Source organism: Cervus elaphus, chromosome 19, assembly GCF_910594005.1.
Source record: "Cervus elaphus chromosome 19, mCerEla1.1, whole genome shotgun sequence".
NCBI classification, from domain to species: Eukaryota; Metazoa; Chordata; class Mammalia; order Artiodactyla; family Cervidae; genus Cervus; species Cervus elaphus.
In genome coordinates, this window is record NC_057833.1 from 85600377 (window position 1) to 85616580 (window position 16204).

Here is a 16204-nt window from a genome sequence, read left to right on the forward strand (position 1 = left end):
GCAGAGACCACCAGACACCCAGAAAGGCAGCCCACTGTCTTGGAAAGGAGGTAGGACAAAAGATAAAAGATAAAAAGAGAGACAAAAGAGTTAAGCATGAAGACCCCTCCCAGGGAGGGAGTCGTAAAAGGGGAGAAGTTTCCAAACACCAGGAAACCCTCTCACCGGCAGGTCTGTGGGGAATTTTGGAATCTCTGAGGGCAACATAACCGGGAGGGGAAAAAAAAAACAACAACACACACCCACAGATTACATGCCTAACCACAACTCCCAGCGGAGAAGAGCTAGCATCCGCCACCAGCAAGCAGGGGCTGAACAGGGAGGCGCGGGCTGCATTGCTTAGGGTAAAGACTGGGCCTGAATACCCTGAGGAGTATCTGAGGGCACTAAAGTGATATAGTGACCCAATCTGTGGGATATCTGAAGAGAGAGAAAAAGAAAAAGAAAAGGAAAGAGAGAGAGAACTTTCCCATGAAAGGCTTTGACCTAGGCCACTGCCGGGCCACTCACATAACAAAGGACTGAGCAAATACCAGAGGAGAGCTAGCTGGCTGTGGACTGGTCCATCCCCTTCCAGAGGTAGGGAGGCAGGTGGGTGACAACTAGAGATGGAAGTCAAGGTGCAAACTCTGCCCCAGAGACGGCGTCCTCTACCAAACTGCAAGCAGGCTCCCAGTTGCTAACCAAGTCTTCCTGGGATCTTGGATGGTTGACATCCACCAGGAGGGTCACAGGCAGAGATCAGCACCCCAGAGGAGACACACGACACACCTGAAAAGGCACCCCCTGCTGCTTACCCAGGAAACGGAGCAGCTGGGACCGGGAAGGTGATAAGACGCACCGCCCACCTGGGGAGAGTGTGCTCGCCAAGTACCTGGTCACTTGAGCTGCTCGGACCTGGGAAGGGAACAAAACGCAGGGTCAACCGAGTCTGTGCTTTTGTGGAGTACCTGAGAACCTGAACCTGAGCAGCTTAGACCTGGAAAGTGCATGCGACCCAGGGCGCACTTTAGATAGTTCCCCTGCAGAACAACCTGGAGCCTGAGCAGTGTAGACCGTGAAAGCACAGACACCATGAGTGGGGGCAGACGCAGTGTGGCCAAGACACTGCGAGCGCTCCCCACACACGCCAGTAATACTTGTTTGCAGTGCTCCTCCCTTCCCACAGTACAACTGAACAAGTGAGCCTAAAAAAGTGACCACCTCCACCCCCTTGTGTCAGGGCGGAAATTAGACACTGAAGAGACTTGCAAACAGAGGAAGCCAAAATAAACAAAGAAGAGGAAACTGCTTTGGAAGTGACAGGTGCAACAGACTAAAATCCTGCACTTAGCACTGACTACATTGGAAGACCTTGAGAAGAAGTATAAGCTGGAACAAAGTACTATCTGAAACTGAACTGACCCCACACTGCCCTCAATAGCTCCAGAGAAATGCCTAGATATATTTTACTATTATCATTTTTTAATTTTTATTTTTTTTTATTTTATTATTTCTTTTTTTATGTAGAGAAACAAATCACAAATCATAAATTTAATGTTCACATTAGATAAGTTATCAATTGAATGAAGCGGTGGTTTGTTTGACAACAAACAAAATTCCCCCCTCAAAATTACATAATATTCTGATCAACAACCTCTAGACACATTTCATTAATGCTCCTTTTTCTGCATACCCTTTTATTTTTTTTTTATTTATTTATTTTTTTTTTTTATTTATGAATCAGTGTGTCTTGCAGATTCATTTTAATTTTTGTGCATTAATTAGCCTCCAACTAAAAAAAAAAAAAAATGTAGAAACTTTGTTTTGGCAAAGTTGACCCTTGTCTCTGGACAGGTCTTCCTTTTTCCCACTTTAGTTTTGTTGGATAGAAAACTTCTCAGACTCCAAAACTGCTTGTTATAAGACATAGCATTTAGCTGCAGATTATAAACTGACCTTCAATTTGCAGGAGAGGTTTTTTGTTTTGCCTTTGTTTTTTTACTTTATTTTTTTTTTTTTTAATTTTTTTATTAGTTGGAGGCTAATTACTTCACAACATTTCAGTGGGTTTTGTCATACATTGATATGAATCAGCCATAGATTTACACGTATTCCCCATCCCGATCCCCCCTCCCACCTCCCTCTCCACCCGATTCCTCTGGGTCTTCCCAGTGCACCAGGCCCGAGCACTTGTCTCATGCATCCCACCTGGGCTGGGGATCTGTTTCACCATAGATAGTATACATGCTGTTCTTTTGAAATATCCCACCCTCACATTCTCCCACATAGTTCAATAGTCTGTTCTGTATTTCTGTGTCTCTTTTTCTGTTTTGCATATAGGGTTATCGTTACCATCTTTCTAAATTCCATATATATGTGTTAGTATGCTGTAATGTTCTTTATCTTTCTGGCTTACTTCACTCTGTATAAGGGGCTCCAGCTTCATCCATCTCATTAGGACTGGTTCAAATGAATTCTTTTTAATGGCTGAGTAATATTCCATGGTGTATATGGACCACAGCTTCCTTATCCATTCATCTGCTGATGGGCATCTAGGTTGCTTCCATGTCCTGGCTATTATAAACAGTGCTGCAATGAACATTGGGGTGCACGTGTCCCTTTCAGATCTGGTTTCCTCAGTGTGTATGCCCAGAAGTGGGATTGCTGGGTCATATGGCAATTCTATTTCCAGTTTTTTAAGAAATCTCCACACTGTTTTCCATAGTGGCTGTACTAGTTTGCATTCCCACCAAGAGTGTAAGAGGGTTCCCTTTACTCCACACCCTCTCCAGCATTCATTGCTTGTAGACTTTTGGATAGCAGCCATCCTGAATGGCGTGTAATGGTACCTCATTGTGGTTTTGATTTGCATTTCTCTGCTAATGAGTGATGTTGAGCATCTTTTCATGTGTTTGTTAGCCATCTGTATGTCTTCTTTGGAGAAATGTCTGTTTAGTTCTTTGGCCTATTTTTTGATTGGGTCATTTATTTTTCTGGAATGGAGCTGCAGGAGTTGCTTGTATATTTTTGAGATTAATCCTTTGTCTGTTTCTTCATTTGCTATTATTTTCTCCCAATCTGAGGGCTGTCTTTTCACCTTACTTATAGTTTCCTTTCTTGTGCAAAAGCTTTTAAGTTTCATTACGTCCCATTTGTTTATTTTTGCTTTTATTTCCAATATTCTGGGAGGTGGGTCATAGAGGATCCTGCTGTGGTTTATGTCGGAGAGTGTTTTGCCTATGTTCTCCTCTAGGAGTTTTATAGTTTCTGGTCTGACATTTAGATCTTTAATCCATTTTGAGTTTATTTTTGTGTATGGTGTTAGAAAGTGTTCTAGTTTCATTCTTTTACAAGTGGTTGACCAGTTTTCCCAGCACCACTTGTTAAAGAGGTTGTCTTTTTTCCATTGTATATCCTTGCCTCCTTTGTCAAAATAAGGTGTCCATAAGTTCGTGGATTTATCTCTGGGCTTTCTATTCTGTTCCATTGATCTATATTTCTGTCTTTGTGCCAGTACCATACTGTCTTGATGACTGTGGCTTTGTAGTATAGTCTGAAGTCAGGCAGATTGATTCCTCCAGTTCCATTCTTTCTCAAGATTACTTTGGCTATTCGAGGTTTTTTGAATTTCCATACAAATTGTGAAATTATTTGTTCTAGTTCTGTGAAAAATACTGTTGGTAGCTTGATAGGGATTGCATTGAATCTATAGATTGCTTTGGGTAGAATAGCCATTTTGACAATATTGATTCTTCCAATCCATGAGCATGGTATGTTTCTCCATCTGTTTGTGTCCTCTTTGATTTCTTTCATCAGTGTTTTATAGTTTTCTATGTATAGGTCTTTTGTTTCTTTAGGTAGATATACTCCTAAGTATCTTATTCTTTTTGTTGCAATGGTGAATGATATTGTTTCCTTAATTTCTCTTTTTGTTTTTTCATTGTTAGTATATAGGAATGCAAGGAATTTTTGTGTGTTAATTTTATATCCTGCAACTTTACTATATTCATTGATTAGCTCTTGTAATTTTCTGGAAGAGTCTTTAGGGTTTTCTATGTAGAGGATCATGTCATCTGCAAACAGCGAGAGTTTCACTTCTTCTTTTCCTGTCTGGATTCCTTTTACTTCTTTTTCTGCTCTGATTGCTGTGGCCAAAACTTCCAACACTATGTTGAACAGTAGTGGTGGGAGTGGGCACCCTTGTCTTGTTCCTGATTTCAGGGGAAATGCTTTCAGTTTTTCACCATTGAGGGTGATGCTTGCTGTGGGTTTGTCATATATAGCTTTGATTATGTTGAGGTATGTTCCTTCTATTCCTGCTTTTTGGAGAGTTTTAATCATAAATGAGTGTTGAATTTTGTCAAAGGCTTTCTCTGCATCTATTGAGATAATCATATGGTTTTTATCTTTCAATTTGTTAATGTGGTGTATTACATTGATTGATTTGCGGATATTAAAGAATCCTTGCATTCCTGGGATAAAGCCCACTTGGTCGTGGTGTATGATTTTTTTAATATGTTGTTGGATTCTGTTTGCTAGAATTTTGTTAAGGATTTTTGCATCTATGTTCATCAGTGATATTGGCCTGTAGTTTTCTTTTTTTGTGGCATCTTTGTCTGGTTTTGGAATTAAGGTGATGGTGGCCTCATAGAATGAGTTTGGAAGTTTACCTTCCTCTGCAATTTTCTGGAAGAGTTTGAGTAAGATAGGTGTTAGCTCTTCTCTAAATTTTTGGTAGAATTCAGCTGTGAAGCCATCTGGTCCTGGGCTTTTGTTTGCTGGAAGATTTTTGATTACAGTTTCGATTTCCTTGCTTGTGATGGGTCTGTTAAGATCTTCTATTTCTTCCTGGTTCAGTTTTGGAAGGTTATACTTTTCTAAGAATTTGTCCATTTCATCCAAGTTGTCCATTTTATTGGCATAGAGCTGCTGGTAGTAGTCTCTTATGATCCTTTGTATTTCAGTGTTGTCTGTTGTGATCTCTCCATTTTCATTTCTAATTTTGTTAATTTGGTTCTTCTCTCTTTGTTTCTTAATGAGTCTTGCTAATGGTTTGTTAATTTTGTTTATTTTTTCAAAAAACCAGCTTTTAGCTTTGTTGATTTTTGCTATGGTCTCTTTAGTTTCTTTTGCATTTATTTCTGCCCTGATTTTTAAGATTTCTTTCCTTCTGCTAACCCTGGGGTTCTTCATTTCTTCCTTCTCTAATTGCTTTAGGTGTAGAGTTAGGTTATTTATTTGGTTTTTTTCTTGTTTCTTGATGTAAGCCTGTAATGCTATGAACCTTCCCCTTAGCACTGCTTTTACAGTGTCCCATAGGTTTTGGGTTGTTGTGTTTTCATTTTCATTCATTTCTATACATATTTTGATTTCTTTTTTGATTTCTTCTCTGATTTGTTGGTTATTCAGAAGCATGTTATTTAGCCTCCATATGTTTGAATTTTTAACAATTTTTTTCCTGTAATTGAGATCTAATCTTACTGCACTGTGGTCAGAAAAGATGACTGGAATGATTTCAATTTTTTTGAATTTTCCAAGACCAGATTTATGGCCCAGGATGTGATCTATTCTGGAGAAGGTTTCGTGTGCACTTGAGAAAAAGGTGAAGTTGATTGTTTTGGGGTGAAATGTCCTATAGATATCAATTAGGTCTAGCTGGTCCATTGTGTCATTTAAGGTTTGTGTTTCCTTGTTAATTTTCTGTTTAGTTGATCTATCCATAGTTGTGAGTGGGGTATTAAAGTCTCCCACTATTATTGTGTTACTATTAATTTCCTCTTTCATACTCGTTAGCATTTGCCGTACATATTGCGGTGCTCCAATGTTGGGTGCATATATATTTATAATTGTTATATCTTCTTCTTTGATTGATCCTTTGATCATTATGTAGTGTCCTTCTTTGTCTCTTTTCACATCCTTTATTTGAAAGTCTATTTTATCTGATATGAGTATTGCGACTCCTGCTTTCTTTTGGTCTCCGTTTGCATGAAATATTTTTTTTCCAGCCCTTCACTTTTAGTGTGTATGTGTCTCTTGCTTTGAGGTGGGTCTCTTGTAGACAGCATATATAGGGGTCTTGTTTTTGTATCCATTCAGCCAATCTTTGTCTTTGGTTGGGGCATTCAACCCATCTACATTTAAGGTAATTATTGATAGGTGTGGTCCCGTTGCCATTTACTTTGTTGTTTTGGGTTCACATTTATACAACCTTTCTGCATTTCCTGTCTAGAGAAGATCCTTTAGCATTTGTTGAAGAGCTGGTTTGGTGGTGCTGAATTCTCTCATCTTTTGCTTGTCTGTAAAGCTTTTGAATTCTCCTTCATATCTGAATGAGATCCTTGCTGGATACAGTAATCTAGGTTGTAGGTTATTCTCTTTCATTACTTTCAGTATGTCCTGCCATTCCCTTCTGGCCTGGAGGGTTTCTATTGATAGATCAGCTGTTATCCTTATGGGAATCCCTTTGTGTGCTATTTGTTGTTTCTCCCTTGCTGCTTTTAATATTTGTTCTTTGTGTTTGATCTTTGTTAATTTGATTAATATGTGTCTTGGGGTGTTTCGCCTTGGGTTTATCCTGTTTGGGGCTCTCTGGGTTTCTTGGACTTGGATGGCTATTTCCTTCCCCATTTTAGGGAAGTTTTCAGCTATTATCTCCTCAAGTATTTTCTCATGGCCTTTCTTTTTGTCTTCTTCTTCTGGGACTCCTATGATTCGAATGTTGGGGCGTTTCACATTGTCCCAGAGGTCCCTGAGGTTGTCCTCATTTCTTTTGATCCTTTTTTCTTTTTTCCTCTCTGCTTCATTTATTTCCACCATTTTATCTTCTACCTCACTTATCCTATCTTCTGTCTCCGTTATTCTACTCTTGGTTCCCTCCAGAGTGTTTTTGATCTCATTCATTGCATTATTCATTTTTAATTGACTCTTTTTTATTTCTTCTAGGTCTTTATTAAACATTTATTGCATTTTTTCAATCTTTGTCTCCAGGCTATTTATCTGTAACTCCATTTTGTTTTCAAGATTTTGGATCATTTTTATTATCATTATTCTAAATTCTTTTTCAGGTAGATTCCCTATCTCCTCCTCTTTTGTTTGACTTGGTGGGCATTTTTCATGTTCCTTTACCTGTTGGGTATTGCTGTGCCTTTTCATCTTGTTTAGATTGCTGTGTCTGGACTGGGCTTTCTGTATTCTCGAGGTCTGTAGTTCCTTTTTATTGCGGAGGTTTTACCCTGTGGGTGGGGTTAGACGATTGGCTTGTCAAGGTTTCCTGGTTAGGGAAGTTTGCGTCGGTGTTCTGGTGCGTGGAAGTTGATTTCTTCTCTCTGGAGAGCAATGGAGTGCTCAGTAATGAGTTTTGAGATGGGTCTATGTGTTAGGTGTCACCTTGGGCAGCGTGTATGTTGACGTTTAGGGCTATGTTCCTGTGTTGCTGGAGAATTTGCGTGGTATGTCTTGCTCTAAAACTTATTGGCTCTTGGGTGGTGGTTGGTTTCAGTGTAGGTATGGAGGCTTTTGGACGGTCACTTATTACTTAAAGTTCCATGTAGTCAGGAGTTTTCTGGTGTTCTCCGGTTTTGGGCTTAAGTCTCCTGCCTCTGGATTTTAGTTTCATTCTTCCTGTAGTCTCAGGACTTCTCCAACTATACAGCACTGATAATAAAACTTCTAGGTTAATGGTGAAAAGATCCTCCCCCGTTAGGGACACCCAGAGAGGTTCACAGAGTTACATGAAGAAGAGGAGAGGGAGGAGGGAGATAGTGATGAGCAGGAGGAGAAAAAGGGGGACTCAAGAGGAGAGAGACCGATCTACGCAGTTGTCTGTTCCCAGAGTGTTCTCCGTAGCCCAGACACCCACCAAGATTCACAGAATTGGATTGGGAAGAGAAGGGGAAAGGAGGAAATAGAGGTGTTCTGAGGTAGAAAACAGAGAGTCAAGATTGGGAGAGAATAATCAACACACTCCTGAATAAAAATGGGAACTGAATATTGGATTCTTAAATGTTCACAATTTATATCATATACTGAAAAACAAAAATTAAAAATCTAGAGTAGAGGTTAGACTCTTAAAAATACTATATTAAAAACAAAAACCAAAACACACAAAAAAATTAAAAAATATATATATATGAAATTCAGTTTAAAAATAGGGCTTCTCTTTTTTTTTTTTTTTTGGTAAGGTTATAGTGTATTGAAAATGAAAATTAAGGAGTAGTAGAGGAATACTAGAGGACTTTAAAAGAAATAAGAGAAAAAGAAAAATAGAAAATAAAAGAGAAAAAGGAGAGAAAAAAAAAGAATTTTCCCTAATTATAAAAATCGTAAAAATCGATGAAAATGAAAGTTAAGGAGTAATGGGGGAGTAATAGGGAATTTTAAAGGAAAATAAAAGAGAAAAAATAAAAAAATAAATAAAAAAAAATTTTTTTTCTTACTTAAAAAAAAAAAAGTAAAAATATATCTAGAAATTTCTCTGGAGCTGTTGCGGTCAGTGTGGGTTCGGCTCAGTTTCAGAAATCTCCTGGTTCCAGCTTACACTTCTCGATATCTACAGGCCCCTTCCGGTGTAATCGGTGTTTTCTACAGGGATTTTAATCTGTTGCACCGGTCCCTTCTGAAGCGGTTCCCTTTGTTTATTTGGCTTCTGTTTGCCGGTTTCTTCAGAGCCTCATTTCCGCCCAGACACAGGCGGGCGGAGGTGGACTCTTATTCAGGTAGCTAGTTCTGTCGCGCTGCGGGGAGGGGCTGACGCTGCTTTCTCCGTCTGCGCTGCTCAGGCTCCCGGCTGCTCCATATGGAGCGCGCCCCGTGCTGCGCGCGCAGCTCCAGCCTGCGGGTGTTCCACAAAAGCGCAAAAAGCTGCACCTGCTCTCTGTGCCTTCCCCGTCAGAGCGGTCCAGGCAGCCAGGGGCTTGACAGGCGCGCCCACTCCCTTCCACGGTCCCAATCTCGGTTTCCGCCGGCGCCAGTCGGGTGTGTGCACCTTCTGCCCTCTGCGTCCCCAGCCCCAGTCCCCGCCCGCGCTGGTCGGGTGCCTGCGCCCTGTGTCTCGCCGCGACCTGCTCCCGCCTCTGGAGGGTCTGGGCCGGTCCGCAGTCTGCGAGCTCTTCTCTGGACTTTCTCAGTCCCTTTGTTCTGCGAATGGCCGGCAGCGTGTTCGGGCAGGTTAATTTTCTCTCTCTCTTTTGCTCTCCCACAGTTCAAGTTGGCAACTCACAAAAGCTCTCTCCGATTGTCCTCAGGGTACTCAGGCCCGGACCCTACCCCAAGCAATGCCGCCTGCTCCTCTCCGTGCCGCCCCCACTTGCTGGTGGCGGATGCGGGTGTCTGGGGTACTTTTCTGCTGAGAGTTGCTTTTAGGCACGTAATCTGTGGGTTTTATTTATTGTTTCCCTCCCAGTCAGGTTGCCCTCCTAGATTCAAACACTTCCCCCAGGCCCGCCAGTGCGAGGGTTTCCCGGTGTCTGGAAACGTCCTCTAAAGACTCCCTTCCTGGGACGGATCTCCGTCCTTAGCTCTTTTGTCTCACTTTTTATCTTTTATATTTTGTCCTACCTCCTTTCGAAGACAATGGGCTGCTTTTCTAGGCGCCTGATGACCTCAGCTAGTGATCAGAAGTTGTTTTGTGAAGTTTGCTCTGCGTTCAGTTATTCTTTTGATGAATTTGTAGGAGAGAAAGTGGTCTCCCTGTCCTACTCCTCCGGCATCTTGGCTCCTCCCCCCTAATTTTCATTTTTAAAACCTACTATTCCGTTCAGTTCAGTCGCTCAGTCATGTCTGATTCTTTGCAACCCTATGAACTGCAACACGCCAGGCCTCTCTGTCCATCACCAACTCCCGAAGGCCACCCAAACCCATGTCCATTGAGTCAGTGATGCCATCCAACAATCTCATCCTCTGTTGTCCCCTTCTCCTTCTGCCCTCAATCTTTTCTAGCACCAGGTCTTTTCAAATGAGTCAGCCCTTTGCATCAGGTGGCCAAAGTATTGGAGTTTCAGCTTCAACATCAGTCCTTCCAGTGAACAACCAGGACTGATCTCCTTTAGGATGGACTGGTTGGATCTCCTTGCAACCTTGCCAAAAAAACAAAACAAAACAAAACAAACAAACAAACAAAAAACACCCTATTTTTTAAAACAAATTTCATATATATATATATTTTATAATTTTTGTGATTTTGTTTTGGTTTTTTTAAATATTATATTTTTGAGAGTCTAACCTCTACTCTAGATTTTTAATTTTTTTTTTTTTTTTGGTATTTGTTAACAATTTTGTACCTTTAAAAATCCAATCTTCAGTACCCATTTTTACTTAGGAGTGTTTAATTAGGATTACTGTCTTGATTGCTCTCTCCCCTTTTGACTCTTCTTTTTCTCCCCCAGGTCACCTCTATCTCCTCCCTCCCCCTTCTCTTCTCTGCTTAACTCTGTGAATCTCTTTGGGTGTTCCAGGCCGTGGAGAACACTTAGGGAACTGATTATTGACTAGATTGATCTCTCTCCTTTTGACTCCCCCTCCTCTCCTCCTGGTCACCTCTATCTCCTTCCTCCTGCTCTCTTCTCCATGTAACTCCGTTAACCTCTCTGAGTGTTCCAGACTGTGGAGAGCAAATAGGGAATTTGTTTCTGGCTAGATTGCTCTCTCCCCTTTTGATTACCCCTCTTCTCCTCCTGGTCACTTGTATCTCATTTCTCCCTCTTCTCTTCTCCATATAACTGTCAACCTCTCTGGGTGTCTGTCACTGTGGAGAAGCTTTTCACCGTTAACCTAGATGTTTTATCATTGGTGCTGTATGGATGGAGAAGTCTTGAGGCTACAATAAGAATAAGACTGAAAGCCAGAGGCAGGAAACTTAAATCCAAACCTTGAGAACACCAGAAAACTCCTGACTCCAGGGAACATTAATTGACAAGAGCCATTCCAAAAGCCTCCATACCTACACTGAAACCAAGCTCCACTCAAGAGCCAACAAGTTTCAGAGCAAGATATACCAAGCTAATTTTCCAATAAAGCAGGAACATAACCCTGGGCATTAAAATACAGGGGGCCAAAGTCACACCAAACCCATAGACACCTCAAAACTCACTACTGGACACTTCATTGCACTCCAGAGAGAAGAGATCCAGCTCCACCCACCAGAACACCGACACAAGTTTCCGTAACCAGGAAACCTTGACAAGACACTCATCCAACACCACCCACAGGGAGGATTGTCCACAATAAAGAAGAACCACAAATTTCCAGCATACAGAAAGGCCACCCCAAACACAGCAATCTAAAAAAGATAAAAAGGCAGGGAAATATTCAGCAGGTAAAGGAACATGATAAAAGCCCACCAAAGCAAACAAAAGAGGAGGAGATAGGGAGTCTACCTGAAAAAGAATTCAGAATAATGATAGCAAAACTGATAAAAAGTCTTGAAAACAAAATGGAGTTTCAGATAAATAGTCTGGAGACAAAGATTGAGAAGATACAAGAAAAGTTTAACAACGACCCAGAAGAAATTAAAAAGTCAATCAATAATGAATACTGCAATAACTGAGATCAAAAGCACTCTGGAGGGAACCAACAGTAGAATAACTGCAGCAGAAGATAGGATAAATGAGGTGGAAGATAGAATGGTGGAAATAAAGGAAGCAAAGCGGAAAGAAGAACAAAAAATTAAAAGAAATGAGGACAATCTCAGAGACCTCTAGGACAACGTTAAACACCCCAAGATTCGAATCATAGGACTCCCAGAAGAAGACAAAAAGAAAGGCCACGAGAAAACACTTGAGGAGATAATAATTGATAACTTCCCTAAAGTGGGGAAGGAATAGCCACCCAAATCCAAGAAACCCAGAGAGTCCCAAACAGGATAAACCCAAGGCAAAACACACTAAGACACATATTAATCAAATTAATGAAGATCAAACACAAAGAACAAATATTAAAAGCAGCAAGGGAAAAACAACAAATAACACACAAGGGGATTCCCATAAGAATAACAGGTTATCTTTCAATAGAAACTCTTCAGGCCAGAAGGGAATGGCAGGACATACTTAAAGTGATGAAAGAGAAAAACCTACAACTCAGATTACTGTACCCAGAAAAGATCTCATTCAGATATGAAGAAGAAATCAAAAACTTTACAGACAAGCAAAAGATGAGAGAATTCAGCACCACCAAACCAGCTCTTCAACAAATGCTAAAGGATCTTCTCTAGACAGAAAACACAGAAAAGGTGTATAAACTCGAACCCCAAACAACAAAGTAAATGGCAGTGGGGTCATACTTATCAATAATTACCTTAAATGTAAATGGGTTGAATGCCCCAACCAAAAGACAAAGACTGGCTGAATGGATGTCAAAACAAGACCCCCTATATATGCTGTCTACAAGAGGCCCACATCAAAACAAAGGACACATACAGACTGAAAGTGAAGGGCTGGAAAAAGATATTTCACACAAATGGAGATCAAAAGAAAGCAGGAATAGCAATACTCATATCAGATAAAATAGACTTTGAATTAAAGGCTGTGAAAAGAGACAAAGAAGAACACTACATAATGATCAAAGGATCAATCCAAGAAGAAGATATAACATTTATAAATATATATGCACCCAACATAGGAGCACCACAATATGTAAGGCAAATGTTAACAGGTATGAACGGGGAAATTAACAGTAATACAATAATAGTGGGAGATTTTAATACCCCACTCACACCTATGGATAGATCAACTAAACAGAAAATTATCAAGGAAACACAAACTTTAAATGATACAATGGACCAGTTAAACCTAATTGATATCTATAGGCCAATTCACCCTAAAACAATGAATTTCACCTTTTTCTCAAGTGCACACAGAACCTTCTTCAAGATAGATCACATCCTGGGCCATAAATCTAGCTTTGGTAAATTCAAAAAATTGAAATCATCTCAAGCATCTTTTCTTATCACAATGTGGTAAGATTAGATGTCAACTACAGGAAAAAAAAAAACTTAAAAATACAAACATATGCAGGTTAAACAACACACTTCTGAATAACCAACAAATCACAGAAGAAATAAAAAAAGAAATCAAAATATGCATAGAAACAAATGAAAATGAAAACACAACAACCCAAAACCTATGGGATTCAGTAAAAGCAGTGCTAAGGGGAGGGTTCATAGCAATACAAGCCTACCTTAAGAAACAGGAGACAAATCAAATAAATAACCTAACTCTACACTAAAGCAACTAGAAAAAGAAGAAATGAAAAACCCCAGGGTTAATAGAAGGAAAAAAATCATAAAAATTAGGGCAGAAAAAAAAATTAGGGCAGAAATAAATGAAAAAGAAACAAAGGAGGTGATAGCAAAAAGCAACAAAGCTAAAGGCTGGTTCTTTGGGAAGATAAATAAAATAGACAAACCACTAGCCAAATTCATCAAGAAAAAAAGGGAGAAGAAACAAATGAACAAAATTAGAAATGAAAATAGAGAAGTTACGACAACACAGAAATACAAAGGATCATAAGAGACTACTATTAGCAACTATATGCCAATAAAATGGACAACTTGGAAGAAATGGAAAAATTATTAGAAAAGTCTAGCTTTCCAAAACTGAACCAGGAAGAAATAGAAAGTCTTAACAGACCCATCACAAGCACAGAAATTGAAACTGTAATCAGAAATCTCCCAACAAACAAAAGCCCAGGACTAGATGGCTTCACAGGTGAATTCTACCAAAAATTTAGGAAGAGCTAACACCTATCCTACTCAAATTCTTCCAGAAAATCGCAGAGGAAGTCAAACTTCCAAACTCATTCTATGAAGCCACCATCACCCTAATTCCAAAACCAGACAAAGATGCCACAAAAAAAGAAAACTACAGGCCAACATCACTGATGAACATAGATGCAAAAATCCTTAACAAAATTCTAGCAGACAGAGTCCAACGACATGTTAAAAAGATCATACATCATGACCAAGTGGGCTTTATCCCAGGGATGCAAAGATTCTTCAGTATTCACAAATCAATCAATGTGATACACTACATTAACAAATTGAAAGATAAAACCATATGATTATTTCAATAGATGCAGAAAAAGACTTTGACGAAGTTCAACATCAATTTATGATAAAAATCCTCCAGAAAGCAGGCATAGAAGGAACATACCTCAACATAATAAAAGCCATATATGATAAACCTACAGCAAACATTATCCTCACTGGTGAAAAATTGAAAACATTTCCCCTAAAAAGTCAGGAACAAGACAATGGTGCCCATTCTCACCACTATATTCAACATAGTTTTGGAAATTTTAGCCACAGCAATCAGAGCAGAAAAAGAAGTAAAAGGAATCCAGATTGGAAAAGAAGTAAAACTCTCATTGCAGATGACATGATCCTCTACATAGAAAACCCTAAAGACTCTTCCAGAAAATTACAAGAGCTAATCAATGAATATAGTAAAGTTGCAGGATATAAAATTAACACACAGAAATCCCTTGCATTCCTATACACTAACAATGAGAAAACAGAAAGAGAAATTAAGGAAGCAATTCCATTCACCACTGCAACGAAAAGAATAAAATACTTAGGAATAAAGCTACCTAAAAAACATAGGACCTCTATATAGAAAACTATAAAACACTGATGAAAGAAATCAAAGAGGACACAAATACATGGAGAAATATACCATGTTCATGGATCAGAAAATTAATATAGTGAAAATGAGTATACTACCCAAAGCAATCTATAGATTCAATGCAATCCCTATCAAGCTACCAGTGGTATTTTTCAGAGAACTAGAACAAATAATTTCACAATTTGTATGGAAATACAAAAAACCTCGAATAGCCAAAGTAATCTTGAGAAAGAGGAATGGAACTGGAGGAATCAATCTGCCTGACTTCAGACTATACTACAAAGCCACAGTCATCAAGACAGTATGGTACTGGCACAAAGACAGAAATATAGATCAATGGAACAAAATAGAAAGCCCAGAGATAAATCCACACATCTATGGACACCTTATCTTTGACAAAGGAGGTAAGAATGTACAATGGAGAAAAGACAACCTCTTTAACAAGTGGTGCTGGGAAAACTGGTCAACCACTTGTAAAAGAATGAAACTAGAACACTTTCTAACACCATACACAAAAATAAACTCAAAATGGATTAAAGAGCTAAATGTAAGACCAGAAACTATAAAACTCCTAGAGGAAAACATAGGCAAAACACTCTCTGAAATAAATGACTGCACGATCCTCTATACCCACCTCCCAGAGTAATGAAAATAAAAGCAAAAATAAACAAATGGGACCTAATGAAACTTAAAAGCTTTTGCACAATGAAGGAAACTATAATTGAGGAAAAGACAGCCTTCAGAATGGGCGAAAATAATAGCAAATGAAGCAACTGACATATAATTAATCTCAAAAATATACAAGCAGCTCTTGCAGCTCAATTCCAGAAAAATAAGTGACCCAATCAAAAAATGGGCCAAAGAGCCAAACAGATATTTCTCCAAAGAAGACATACAGATGGCTAACAAACACATGAAAAGATGCTCAACATCACTCATTGTCAGAAATGCAAATCAAAACCACAATGAGGTACCGTCTCAAGCCTGTCAGAATGGCTGCTATCAAACATCTACAAAAAAAAAAAAAAATTGCTGGAGAGGATGTGGAGAAAAAGGAACCCTCTTACACTGTTGGTGGGAATGCAAACTAGTACAGCCACTATGGAGAACAGTGTGGAGATTCCTTAAAAAACTAGAAATAGAACTGCCATATGACCCAGCAATCCCACTGCTGGGCATATACACTGAGGAAACCAGAATTGAAAGAGACACGTGTACCCCAATGTTCATTGCAGGACTGGTTACAATAGCGAGGACATGCAAGCAACCTAGATGTCCATCGGCAGACAAATGGATAAGAAAGTTGTGGTACATATACACAATGGAATATTACTCAGCCATTAAAAAGAAGACATTTGAATCAGTTCTAATGAGGTGGACGAAACTGGAGCCTATTATACAGAGTGAAGTAAGTCAGAAAGAAAAGCACCAATACAGTATACTAACACATATATATGGAATTTAAAAAGATGATAACGATAACCCTATATGCAAAACAGAAAAAGAGACACAGATGTACAGAACAGACTTTTAGACTCTGTGGGAGAAGGTGAGGGTGGGATGTTCTGAGAGAACAGCATTGAAACAAGTATACTATCAAGGGTGAA